This window comes from Electrona antarctica (genome assembly GCF_951216825.1).
Source record: "Electrona antarctica genome assembly, chromosome: 18".
NCBI lineage: Eukaryota > Metazoa > Chordata > Actinopteri > Myctophiformes > Myctophidae > Electrona > Electrona antarctica.
This window is the reverse complement of record NC_136799.1, coordinates 33,493,594-33,507,809: the sequence shown is the minus strand read 5'-3', so window position 1 is coordinate 33,507,809 and position 14,216 is coordinate 33,493,594. Positions and strand designations below refer to the sequence as shown.

Genomic DNA, 14,216 nt, shown 5'->3' with positions numbered 1-14,216 from the left:
GTAGCCTACTATTTCCAGTGAATATCCTATGCACATACTTTTATCACCAATTCATATTTGGATATCCATGTATGTATCTATCTACAGTCTTATCAGCAGTGCATGAGACTAATTAGGTACAGTGTCAGCCGCATTTCAACAGTGGCTGTGGATAATGTCTGTACTAGTCTGTAGAGTCTATAAACGGTGCATAATAACTTCAGACAATATACCAACAATGAATGTGTGTCTCACAACAGTTACCCTTAATATTGAGAGGCATGATGTGTCTGTCATGGTTCAGGGGGCTGGATGTGCTGAATGTACAGTATATACGTCCCCACTATGATGTAGCTAGGTTAGGGTCCTGCTTCGTCTTTATCCTCCCCTCCACACCCACCTCCAGTCTGTCCAGTTTAACTCCAACTATGGAGCTATAGCCTTCCTTACCATCCCTTGTGTTGACCTCTCCCAACAAGCCACTGCAAAGAAGAGGACACTGTGGCTATTGCAGACTGGTAGGACATATGCAGCATGCCTGTTGAAGAAACAAGGATTTCACCCCAAGATTACAATGTTTTATTCAACATCAACTAATCGATTAAAAGTACTGAATTGCATAGAATAGATATAGATTATTTTTGTATTATATATATAAAAAAAATATATAAGCCATATAATCTATATATTCTAAATACTATATAGGCCTACTCTAAAAGTGCAATGAGAAAGGGAACACCTACACACACACACACACACACCTTAAGAGGAAAAGCTTAAAGACGGAGTGACATAGTTTTGTATATTTCTGTTTTGTATGTGTCTATGCAAAAGAAACAAGGTTATATTCACTGTAATAGGACATACAACAGCGTATGATGAGTTTAAATACTTTTGGGAGGAAATACAATAATTGTTACAAAGAATAAACTATGTGTAAAAGTAAGTTGCACTAATAATGGCTACCAAATACTAAAGTTGAAATAAATCGTATCAATAAAACCCAAACAAAAACAGCAGTGGTAGTCGGTATCTACAAAATAAATGTATGTACACATTACATTAGAGTCTAGAAGCAGCACTTATCTCCAGGTCTTGGCCACAGAGGAGGCCAACCACATGAGATTGGACACTGTACTGGCAGTTGAAGAAATGTCTTTCTTTCTTTTGCTGTTCAGTGTGGTTGCCATTCAGGGTCTGGGTCACATAACCACTGTCAATAGTAGCCTGGGTCAACAGGCTATGGGCACGGTCACACATGTGCGAACAAAATATTCTCCTCCTGTTCACTTTCATTCTAATCTCGCATCACTTTCCGCAGTAGTTGTGGAATAGAAAGCCTGATTTCTATTTTGAATTAACCAATCTGATCCGATCTAGATTAGAACCCACCTACTGTATCTGGTAATTTACACACACACACACACATACCACAGACGCATAAGACCTAGACCTGTAAACCAATAGATAAAGAAGTACCGTATGTGCAGGATGACCCTACTTGACTGTCATTGGCTGCTGTTTTCTAAGTGAGCGCTCTTGTGTGTGACCAACCACCACATCCACTCAAAAGGACTACAAACCAGTCAATTGATTTCCATGTGTCATATGCTGCACTGTCCACATTCAGCACAATATGATAGAAATGTTGCCTCGACAGGCAATGGTCACTCACCTGTCGCACATGTGTGACCATGTCCTAAGGGTGCAGTCACATCTAACTTTGTTCTGTCTGTGGCCGTCTTTCTGCAGTGGTTTTCAATGGGAACAGAGTGGAAAGCCGTGCAATGGTAGCAAAGAGCAAAACACTCCATTGAAAACCATTCCAAAAAGAAACGTACCAAATTCTCATGCACGATTTCTCTAGCCCATAGGCATAGTCACAACTATTCTTAGACATTTTTGTGGCCTTTTGTGGTACATTGATTGATCAGTAGTTTACATTTACATTATAATTTAGTTGAATTTCCATATCTATGCTCCCTTATGTTTATGATTTTTGTACGTTTTGTATATGATGTCATATACAGTAGGTGTATGCTATCACAACATATGTTGCATTTTGTATTTTTGCAAGAAATAAATGTTTAGTTTAGTTTCTTTTCGACATGAAGAAGGTTGTTGAGTGACTTTTGTGATAATGGAATTGACTAGTGGTCAATAGCAGCATTGGCCAATTCATTCTATTCATGCTTATAGAAAATGGATTTCACGTGCAGTGCTGCTACAATAATACAGTCAAGATTGTAACAGTTTAACCTTCCCTCCACACTGGGAGGGTGGGATACGCCTCATCTCTTGACTCTTGAGTCATACAAATATTGATATTGTTCCTCTTTGCTAAAGTGCAGGCCAACAGTGCCATTTACCAGAAAAACAGGAGTAACAAGTAAAAAGTATATCAAAGTTCAACAGGTTCAAGCCATAGAAAAAACAGATGATCCGGGCACTCAAAGGTATAAAAGGAGGAAACTGCTGTCAAGTGATCCACTGGGAAGGTAACTAAACGAAAGTGATACAACTTGATTTGAAGTCGTGGACATTATTGTGTTTAATTTTTCAGTCTGCAAAACGACCAGTTTTTTTTCTCTATTTGGTTAATTAATAGTCTACCTTAAAATGCCAGATAACCCTGACGTTGAGCACAAGGATGTCAAGAATGGTTTGGAATTGGGACCAAAAGAGGCTAAGAATTACTCCCAGGTCATCACTGACTCCACTGACTCCACGGTCACCACGCGTCTGTACAAGAAGCGATGGATGATTGTGTTTCTGTTCAACGCGTACTCTCTGTGCAACGCATTCCAGTGGAACCAGTATGGAATAATCAACAACATCTTTATGAAATTCTATGGTGTCAGCTCTTTCGCCATAGATTGGATGGCTATGTTATACATGCTCACCTATATCCCGTTCATTTTTCCTGTCACGTGGATTCTCGATAAAAAAGGACTGCGAGTTATTGCGCTTGTGGGGACCGCAGTGAATTGCGCTGGAACATGGATCAAGGTCTCCCGCGTGAGACCCAACCTGTTCTGGGTGACGATACTCGGACAGTTTATGGCTGCTCTCGCCCAAGTGTTCATCCTTGGGATGCCCTCGATCATAGCATCAACCTGGTTTGGCGCAGAGGAGGTGTCCACTGCTTGTGCCATTGGAGTTATGGGGAATCAGGTGAGGTTATAATGATACATTCATATTTAAGACATTAGACATCCATCATTGGGATCCATGCACGTTTATTAATTACGTGATAAATTAATACAGGCATTCGTTGCTGCTGTTCCCCTAGTTTCAACTCCAGAACAAAAACCCAGAGCATTAAGTGTATGCTGAAAGCAATTGTCTGTCGGATAGCAGCAGGGACATGGCCCCTTATGGGCCTGGAGGTTATACGAATACAACAGGATCTCATTGTCATGACATGGGCTGCATGTTCACCTCTCCCCTCTATTCTTGTTAAAAAGCTCCAAGCTATAAGGTAACCCCTCTCCCTTCCACACTCCTCCAACCTTGCCTAGACATGTAGACACTGTAGGTTCTATCAGTTCTACACTGTCCTCTCCATGTATAAGGGGCCAAATCTCTTCACTGTATCCCCACTGAGGAGACCATATTCCCCATAAGCGTGCCAAGCTCAGAATCTGGAGGCTGGAGCTTATCAAATCTGTACAGGGGAGAGAGACAACCCAGGACTCCCTCTATTTACAGCTCCCCCTCACCCCAACTCCCCTCTATCCACCTGGAGCGGGCCACCTCACCCCTCCCAACAGTTCCGCACCGACCCCCTCACTGACCTTCACAACAGCACCCACCCCTCACCTCAAGATGTACCATGCCCTATACCAGGGGTCCTCAACTGGCGGACCGCGGTCCACGACCGGACCGCGGACCACCTCTCTGTGGACCGTGGGGGTCCACCCTGGGGGTGGTAGTGAATCATGGCGTCTGTGATATAAAATGTCCAGTATCTCCCCAGTGCCTCCCCAGTGTCCCCCCAGTGTCCCCCCAGTGCCTCCCCAGTGTCCACCAAGTGCCTCCCCAGTGCCTGCCCAGTGTCTGCCCAGTGCCTCCCCGGTACCTCCCCAGTGTCCCCCTGAGTGCCTCCCCAGTGTCCCCCTGAGTGCCTCCCTGAGTGCCTCCCCAGTGCCTCCCCAGTGCCTCCCCAGTGCCTCCCCAGTGTCCCCCTGAGTGCCTCCCCAGTGTCTCCCCAGTGCCTCCCCAGTGTCTGCCCAGTGCCTCCCCAGTGTCTCCCCAGTGCCTCCCCATGCAGTGCCTCCCCAGTGTCCCCCCAGTGCCTCCCCAGTGTCCCCCCAGTGCCTCCCCAGTGTCTCCCCAGTGTCTCCAATAGCAATACAAGAGCAATAATACAAATTAATCTTAATTTATTAATCTAATTAATTAATACAATTAATGAATTCATTGATTTAATTAATTAATGAATTAATCAAATTTTTCGTCGCGCAGCCGCACGCCAAAGGCCCGCGTCGCGCTCATGGGACCGGACCTTAGTCTTTTTCAAAAAATATTAGTGGACCTTCAGCATTTCTAGTTGAGGACCCCTGCCCTGCAGTATATAGGTGACCTTGACTTGTTTTTCTTTTTATTTGTTTTGTTTATTGACAATTCAAACATTATTGACAGATTACAGAATTACAGAAGACAAACTGAAAAACAAACGGCAACAGGAAAAACAAAAACAGCAAAAAGAAAAACAGAATTACAGATTTTTAAGAAGACAAACTGAAAAACAAATGGCAACAGGAAAAACAAAAACAGCAAGAAGAAAAATATAACTGGAAAAAGGTGACTAATTTCTTTCTTTCTTGTCTTGCTAGACACGTTTATACTTTCCTCACATTTGATCTCAAATCAGAAAATGGCAGTGGGTTCCCTATATGAAAACCTAGGCTATAAAATAGCAGTGTGTTCCATATGAAAACCTAGCCTCTAAAAGCAAAGTTCAATCCAGTTTCTACAGTCAAAATATGTTTTTAATAGCCTATATTTCAGAATAGTGGTGATGAATTTTGATGAATTGAACATTGTGGACCCTATTGGAAACAAGTGTAATGCTTAATTGGGTCGTCCACTCACAGTTAACAGCCTTTGTATTGAGTTTGTGCTTGAAATGTACTGTAATTCTGCAAACTGTTAATACATTTTTCAATCAATCAATCAAAAGCTGGCAGCGGTGGCCGAACGGTTTGCGGAGCGGTCTTAATACCGGAAGGTCGCCAGTTCGTATCCCCGGACCGGCACGTTAAAAATTACCACCGCTGAAGTGCCCTTGATCAAGGCATTGAACCACTACCATGAAATGTTCTATGAGCAGGGCCTGGCTGTAAACAAGTATCTGATGCTTAGTTCAGTTACCCTGGGTAAATATAGTAACTTTGCTTTGCTTTAGCTCTTTAAATGGTAGATTTTGAGGCATTTAGCAGCCATTGTTTGCTGAGCATACAGCAGATATTGTTATGATTAGCCCATGCACAGTACATCTTAGTCTATGTACTTGAACTTGAGATACAGTGTACTTGATATGTATTGTGTACTGCCGGTACTGTAGCATACTTTATAGATAGGCTACGCGAGACACGAGACAGTATCACGCTAAGGTTCACACAGTTTATTACACAAACAGGAAACATATATAGTGCTGGATCATAATGACGTGACAATAAGATATGAGACAGAAGAACGTGCCGCCTAGATGTCTCTCGTAGCCTATCTATAAAGTATGCTACAGTACCGGCAGTACACAATACATATCAAGTACACTGTATCTCAAGTTCAAGTACATAGACTAAGATGTACTGTGCATGGGCTAATCATAACAGATATGGATTCAGCACACCTTAAAAACATGTAGTGCCCTCAATTAACATGATTTTCGTTGAGCACTTTAAAGCAAATCTTAAAGCCTAACTTTAAACAACTTTAAGCCTAACTTTAAACGTAAGCCAATTTTCTGAAATTCTGCCTAGAATTGACTTTTGTGATAACATTTCCATCTAGTGGCCAATAGCAGAATTGTCTAATTGATTATAGGCGTGTGCGTGCGTGTGTATGCGCGCGTGTGTGTGGTCCTATTAACAGGGGCAAGCACTCTTGTGTTGCCGACTAAATACGAACTCTGTAGTCTGTATCTCAGTGTGTGTGTGTGGGTGTGTTTCAAATGTACATATTTTGCTGTATTGTTGTATTGTGCTTTCTGCTTTGGCAATGTAAACGTATGTTTTCTCATGCCAATAAAGCCCTTTGAATTGAATTGTGTGTGTGTGTGTGGCCCCCCCCCCCCCAATCCCCTTTCTTTGCAAAGCCTTTGAGTTAACTCCCTGTGTCAGGGCCGGTGCTTTTCTTATCATTGGTTCAACTTCCAGTTGGGTGGAGTTAGAGTTTGGACACCACGCACGCAGTGATATAATATACGAGATTTCTCATTTCTGACACAGCAGTGACAGTACAAATATTAAATTAAATGTTTTGGGTGGAATGATTGCTACAGTTGAGACGTTTTTGTTCGAGTATATTGTCATGCACTTGAGCAAACAATATACATATTTGTAGGCATCAGGAGAGGGCGGCGAGAGGGGGTCTCAGAACAGAAGTGAAACATTCCTATTGCTGCCAACTGCCAAGTGATCGACTGGGAAGGTAACTAAACGAAAGTGATAACTTGATTGAAATCGCTGAAATTATTGCGGTCATTTTTTCAGTCTGCTAAGCAACCCCCTCAATTTGGTTAATTAATTGCTTAAAAAACGGTCTACCTACAACTTTCAAGATGCCAGATAACCCCGACGTTGAGGACAAGGATGTCGAGAATGGTTTGGATTTGGGACCAAAAGCTTCAATGGATGATGTCAAAGAACACATTGAAAGTACCAGCATCACAGAGGCTAAGAATGACTCCCAGGTCACCACTGACACGGTCACCACGCGTCTGTACAAGAGGCGATGGATGATTGTGCTTCTGTTCAGCGCGTACTCTCTGTGCAACGCATTCCAGTGGATCCAGTATGGAATAATTAACAACATTTTTATGAAATTCTATGGCGTCAACTCTTTCGCCATAGATTGGATGTCTATGATATACATGCTCACCTATATCCCGTTCATTTTTCCTGTCACGTGGATTCTCGATAAAAAAGGACTGCGAGTTATTGCGCTTGTGGCGACCGGAGTGAATTGCGCTGGAACATGGATCAAGGTCGCCAGCGTGAGACCCAACCTGTTCTGGGTGACGATGCTCGGACAGTTTGCGGGATCTCTCTCCCAAGTGTTCATCCTTGGGATGCCCTCACACATAGCATCAGTCTGGTTTGGCTCGGAGGAGGTGTCCACTGCTTGTTCCATTGGAGTTTTTGGGAATCAGGTGAGGTTATAATGATACATCCACATTTAACTCGTCCATCATTGGGATTCGTTGACCGATCGCATTCTGAAGTCAAATACAGATGGTTCATTCATGTGCCTTTTACGCATCGCGCACCCGGCATTACGCACACCATTGCCATCGCTTTTAATGTGTGAGAGAGTGAGACTACAAGTTTATTCCTCTAGTCTAGGCTCTTATCAAATTATTTGAAACGGGTAAATTGCTCAATTGTTCTTAAATCAATGTTGCTTTATCACGAGATTAACATTGACTAGATAGATAGACAGATAGATAGATAGATAGATAGATATTTTATTGATCCCCGAGGGCGAGGGGAAATGCATATGATCCATCGGTCATAAGAACACTGCATCACAAAAAGAGGGGGCACGGTTTAAAAATTAGAGAGACAATGAGTGGGGAATGGGATGTGGGTAAAACGATTAAAGGTTATGGTCATTCTCAGTATAGCTATACAGTAGCCTATTGATAAGATAATACAACGTTATTGGTCCCTGTGTATAGCGGCAACATGCAATATGTACCATTATTATCTATTTCTATATATATTTTCATTGCAAAGCCTATATGCATGAATATACTTGAATATCCTATGCATGAATTTGTGTATTTCCAATTCCATCCTATTTGTATAATGTAGCTAATAATGTAGCTATACAGTCTATCAACCGTGCATGAGACATGGGTACAGTGTCAGATGGATTTCAACAGTGGCTTTGAATAATGTATGTAGAGTCTGACTATAAACGGTGCATAATAATTATGGTAGATGTAGACAATCAAATGACTGTTTGTCTCACAACAGTTAACTGTATATCATATTGTTCAGGGGGCTGAATATCCCGCTATGATGTGCCCAATAGCTCCCCATAGAGCAGATGTGATGGGTTCATCAGGATAGGGCCCTGCTTCCCCCTTATCCTCCCCTCCGCAACCACCTCCACTCCAGTCTGTGACTGTCCAGTTCAACTCCAACTATGGAGCTATATCCTTCCTCGCTTTCCCTTAAGTTGAGGTCAACACATTGAACAAGGTGGACCCTCTTGTAAACAAGTGTAATGCTTCATTGGGTCGTCCACTCACAGTTAACAGTTTTTGTATTGAGTTGTGCTTGAAATGTACTGTAATTCTGCAAACTGTTAATACATTCAATCAATCAATCAGGTGTTGGCGGAGGTCACCTCTCCCATGAACAAGCCACCGCAAAGTACTGACACTGGTAACTGAGCATCCTCAGGAAGAACAGCTTGCTCTGTCCCTTCCTGTAGAGCAGTGCTTCCCAAAGTGGGGTCCGGGGACCCCCAGGGTTTTTTTAGGGAGTTCCAGGGGGTCCCCAGCTAAATGATAGTTTGGAACCAAAATTGACCCGTATGGGTCTGTAACTCTGAGAGTGTATAAATGGAACCAAATGGAGCCTAACTGGTCCATTTGGTTCCATTTGTACACTCTGAGTTAAATTAACATTGATTTTACAATATAAATTGGGGGTCCCAGAGATAGAAATGCCATTACATGGGTGTCCGTAGACTAATGCACTAATGTCAAACTGGGGGTCCTTGAAATTAAACAGGTTGAGAATCACTGCTAGAGCCTTCTCTCATGTGGGTCCTTGCAGGCATATCTTTTCAAATGGGGGTCCGCGGGCTAATTAGTGTCAATTTGGGGGCCCTTGACAGCATGAAAAAGTTTGGAAACCACTGCTATAGAGGGCCTCAGTGTTGTAAGTGCACAGTCCAGTTTATTGTTCATGTGTAGCTTCTTTAAAAAAATCACACCTGTGTGAAGCGAGGGGCGCTCTTATCTTACAACATTGAGGAGGGAGTTCAAATTCTAGTGCCCCGCAAAAATATATGGGTGGCCTTGCCACCTCCTCCCCTCAGATGGTGATGGGAGTTGGGGGGGCCTCATTTTGTGTGTGTGTGTGTGTGTGTGTGTGTGTGTGTGTGTGTGTGTGTGTGTGTGTGTGTGTGTGTGTGTGTGTGTGTGTGTGTGTGTGTGTGTGTGTGTGTGTGTGTGTGTGTGTGTGTGTGTGTGTGTGTGTGTGTGTGTGTGTGTGTGTGTGTGTGTGTGTGTGTGTGTGTGTGTGTGTGTGTGTGTGTGTGATGATTTGTTTTGTTAATATTGTTTTTCATAATTATAATACTGTAAACATCTAATATTCGTACATTCACGCCTCTTGCATGTTTTGAGAACATTGACCAGTCAGAAATAGCCAATAAATCCACGGTGCATGACTGAAACTGAAATTACGCACACTGGTCAAGACAGAGTGATGGTCTGTTTATTTTAGGGAGCAGCTGTGAAAAGTGGCAAACGAAGGGAAATGACGTGTGTGTGAACAATTCCGCCATCTTCTGCTCGTACAGTGTATCAGTGTATATATGTAGCCTAGTCAATGCAGCCGTGCTCAGGTATGTTCCATTGACGGTCTTTGTTTTGGTTGTGTTTCTCCCATGCATTTAGAGGGTTCATGGTAGGATCTTGGGAAGTTAATTAGCCTAGGTTAATTTGTATCTTTTTGTATCTCAGCAGGTCAGTCACGTCTTTGAACGCCAAGCGTGAAATGATTGTGATACATTGTTGCGCCGAGTGAAGAAAACTTGTGAAAAATATAGATGAGATATGTAACGTCAGATGGCTTGGTTTTAACAGCCTAATGTGTCTTTATGAAAATCTTATCTTAGACCGACGTCCAATATTGTTTTTCTTAATATGGAAATAATGCGAACAATCTGTTTTAACTTCCATTCTAGACTTCATGCACAATAATATACACAATTATTTCTTATAATACAACAAACAAACACAAACAAACAACACAGTGTGAAAGAAAGCTATAACAAATGCATTTGAAGTGTTGCTTTCGGTTTGGGTATGGTGTTCCCATTCATGTCTGATGTTTGCTCGAGCTGTGTCAGGAGGCAGCTTGAGGACAATAGCATATAGCACATGATACATCGTAATATTATTATACCATTGGAATTTTCCACTGTATAGTGTGGTGATGACTGGCGACAGTGGCGAGACAGACTGCGTTTGGCATTTTATGTGACTGTTGTGACACGACCGAAGTTACCGCTGTTTCTACCCAGGAGCGTCTGTCCAGTGTCCACGTATACAAGCTGGACAGCGGCTCCGTCGTCGTAACGCAATGCACTCTTGAGGTGATAAATTATTGCAGGCTATTTAACTCCGAGTGTGTACCGTGTACGGGTTCATTTGGTCACATTTTGTAGCCTACACTGACACTCTCTTGGGACCTGTTACTTGCAACAACTTAACAAATTAAGCCACACTGACCGAGGACTTTACGCGTCTCCACGAGACCACTCCACGCATAGTAGCCACAGTGTTCTTCTGATCTACGCGACTCCTGTCCCTGTCACTCTCACCTCGTTTCCAAGACAGTTTTTTTTGTTATCAGTCACAGCTCACATGAGGTCGCGGGGGGGGGGGGGGGGGGGGGGGGTAAAAAGAGAAAAGAGACAACAATTTAACAATCTTTTGAAGATGCACACGGCCTCCAAAATATCTGAACGTCACTGTCAAAGACCTGTTTTGACAAGGGTTCTCAAACTAGCAACAATAGCTTCACTTATGGGGGTCTAGCTGGCACTAAATCTTTTCAAATGGGGGTCCGCAGCCTAATTTGTATCAATTGTCTGACATGGAAAATGTTCTTTCTTCCTTTCAAAGTTATTTTTTTATTTAATCAACAGGGTCTAATGCAGGTCAAGACTTAACTTCAGATAATGACAACCATGAACCCACACAACCTATAAACATTTAAACTGCAAACTTGAAAATCGTCTATTTTAGATTTTGTTTTCTTAAATGGACTTAAGTAGTTAAATCAATTAGAATTAATTTTGTGTTTTATCTATCAAAAGTTTTATAGGATAAAATTGATCTTAGAGCAGCTTTCTTTTCAGCAAAGAATATATTGTCATTTTTCCCATTTTATTTGAATACCAGTGGACCAGTATTTTTGCATTTGTGATCCATTACCTCTTCATGAAGTCTTGGTGTGTGCAACCCACTACCGTTATTTATTTGATCCATTACCTCAAACAGACGAGGCCATGGAGTTTTTAAAAATAAACTGTTCTGACAGCCATGTATGTACAGTATGTGTCATGGCCTTAAGGGCCATGACATATTCATACTGTACATGTCATGTCCTTAAGAGCCCTGAACACTCAACGCCGTACACCTACCTAGACTAGTCTGGTTGAAGCTGAGTAAATCCATAATGACAATTTTATGATGTGACAAATACCTATGTACCAATAAGTATGAGTGTTTTGCACTGCTTGGTTCTGTCTCTCGTTTTTTGAATGGTTACTACTACTAACGAGCCATATGGCCCATAGGTCCTGTTTCCTTAGCGAGAGGCACCTTGATGTTCAAGTACATGACGTTAGTATTGCCCCCAATCCACCCCTTTATGCTGAGTGTCAAGTTAGTTAGACTATGAACATGGTACGCAATGCCTCCCTGATTGGGTACCATTTTCATAGTCTTATGACTCCCGAGCGCCCAGTCACAGGGCAGACACTCTGCTGGTAAATTATTGAATGGGTTTTTGGTTTTAAAGCCTGAAATAAGGTCAGCGGTTAACGGGGGCTTACGGGATTTTCACATTTTGTTTTATGACATAAAATGAATTGGTAAATACCCCACTTCTGAATTTTGAAAGCTTTTCCATCTTGCAGGCTATTGCTAATGGCTAAATTAAATTAAACTACATTATCAGGGACAGTACGTGTCATTATGCCAAACACAAGCATTCGTGGAGGTGATGTCAATACATGTGACCATGGTGTAGTTCATAATTCATAGTGCAGTGTTAACTTTTTGCATTTAAGCTTAACCTTTTACTTCTGTCTATTCCATTAAAGTTTAAGAAAAGCATACAATTTAGATTATCTTGCAGGAAAAAATGTGTATCATTAATCTTTATTTACAGAGAGATCCAGAAAGTTACTATAACTTCTTGCTTCCGACGACACAAGTACACAACTATGTCATCCCTGGCCACTTTACGGACCTGCCCTGCCCTTATATTACAATTTAGGGGTGCAACAAAACTGATAGGACTTTAGTTTGTACCTGAGAAGATGTGTAAAGAACCAGACTTACTTGCTTGACCTGTATGAGTGTTCAGGGCAGACATTCATTACACTCAAGCCATTGTATGAGGCAAACTGTGACTAAAAAGGTTTATATCGCTCGGTTATTGCTTAAGTGAAATTGAATTGGTCAGGTTTAGTATAGCAGTGGTTTTCAAACATTTTCAATGTCAAGGAAGACCCCCCAAGATCATATCTACAAGCTCACAACACGTCACACATTGTGAGGTTGTAGTTTTCAAATAGCTGACATATAGGGTTAAACTGTACAGTACATATTGATATTATAAAAGTTTGATGCTATATTAACCCATTTAGACCTGAGGCCTATTCTAAAAGCCCCTTCTAAAACCTTACCTAAGGTTTTCTTAAAATTCTTATTTGTATTTTTTAGCACACTGATCCGGGCAGCGCTCCCCCCACACCTCCACCTCCCAGTTCTTCTGCACCTTTTTCCATACGGTTGTCACGTTTTCGTTTAACTTTATACCTGATGTAAAGAAGCCTTAGTGCTTTTCTGGTTTTATCCTCGTAGCAGCCAGTTTTTGTATTGACAAATGTCAATCAATTCTGATCTGTCATCTCTGTGTGTGTTGTCAATATACACAGAGAAGAATACACAGAATAACTGGGAGGTGGTCTCCTATATCCTGTGTTATATCCTATGTTATCTCTCACCTGTAGCACTGTATAAGTGTCTCAATGTTGACGGAACAGGTTTGGAGAAACATTTTATATTTGGATAAGGGTGAAATTGTTTTCATTATGCAGTATCCTCGCATTGATACTATAAATTACTATAATTGACTCATTTTATATTTGAGATGACTTCATATTTTGAATGATAATAGTGGTATCTTGTCTTTGGATATTAGAGAGAGAGAGAGAGAGAGAGAGAGAGAATGTGAGTATACAGTACATGAAGGTATAGCCCGCACAACTCCAAACGGTCTCAAACTTCTTGAGCATTCTTACCGGGTGCGCGGTCGGGTAAATAACTTTTCTCTAAAAGAGAAAACCAGCACTCACGGAACTCATGTTTTAAGGCACTCTTAATTTATGTAATTGTTGACATGATATGCTGCAGAGCAGCAGCAACAAACTCGTTTCGGCATTCAAGCCTTCATCAGCGTTACTCATGTGAGTATACACAGTACATGCGTGTCAGTCAGTCAGTGTCAAATGTTTGTCAGTGGTGTGGTCGATATGGCCACGTGTGTGAGTAGATTAAGATTAAGTAGATTAAGATTAAGCTCTGGATTAAGAGCGTCTGCTAAATGCCTAAATTGTAAATTGTAAATTGTAGTGTGTTGATGGAGTCATGCGAGTATACAGTACTATCTGTACTACCCAGTCAATACCTAAAACAAATCCAGTTCATAGACATGATCCTGAATATCAGGTATTCATACATAATGTAACCTGAGCTGGGAGGAGGAGTTTGTCTCAAAGGAATACCATCACATGACTGAAGAGCAAAAGGTGATAAATACCAGAACCTGAAGGCAAGCCTCAACACTGGCAGAGCAACTCGGGCATGAAAGGGTTGTATATTATGTGTCTGGAGCTATCCAACACCACTCGCTTGATTTAAACTGCAACTCAAATGCACGCCGTCTACTAAAATAAAAGCAATGCCAGGAATGCTAAAGCAGTTAAATGTGCCTTTAAGCACACTTTAAGCAGTCTTTTGTTTACCTGCT

General features: G+C 41.8%; 1 protein-coding gene across 2 annotated transcripts in view; it reads left to right on the top strand.

Annotated features, from left to right (window-relative positions):
• flvcr2a (FLVCR choline and putative heme transporter 2a) overlaps nt 1-14,216 on the top strand; it is a 42,144-nt gene that overhangs the window by 7,690 nt on the left and 20,238 nt on the right. The window contains exon 1 of one of the 2 annotated variants that reach the window (XR_013792340.1): nt 9,734-9,792. The exons of the other annotated variant lie outside the window; for it this stretch is intronic. The gene's annotated coding sequence lies outside the window, so the exon portion shown is untranslated. Of the gene's footprint in view, nt 1-9,733; nt 9,793-14,216 lie in introns of those variants that run through there. 2 annotated transcript variants of the gene reach the window in all.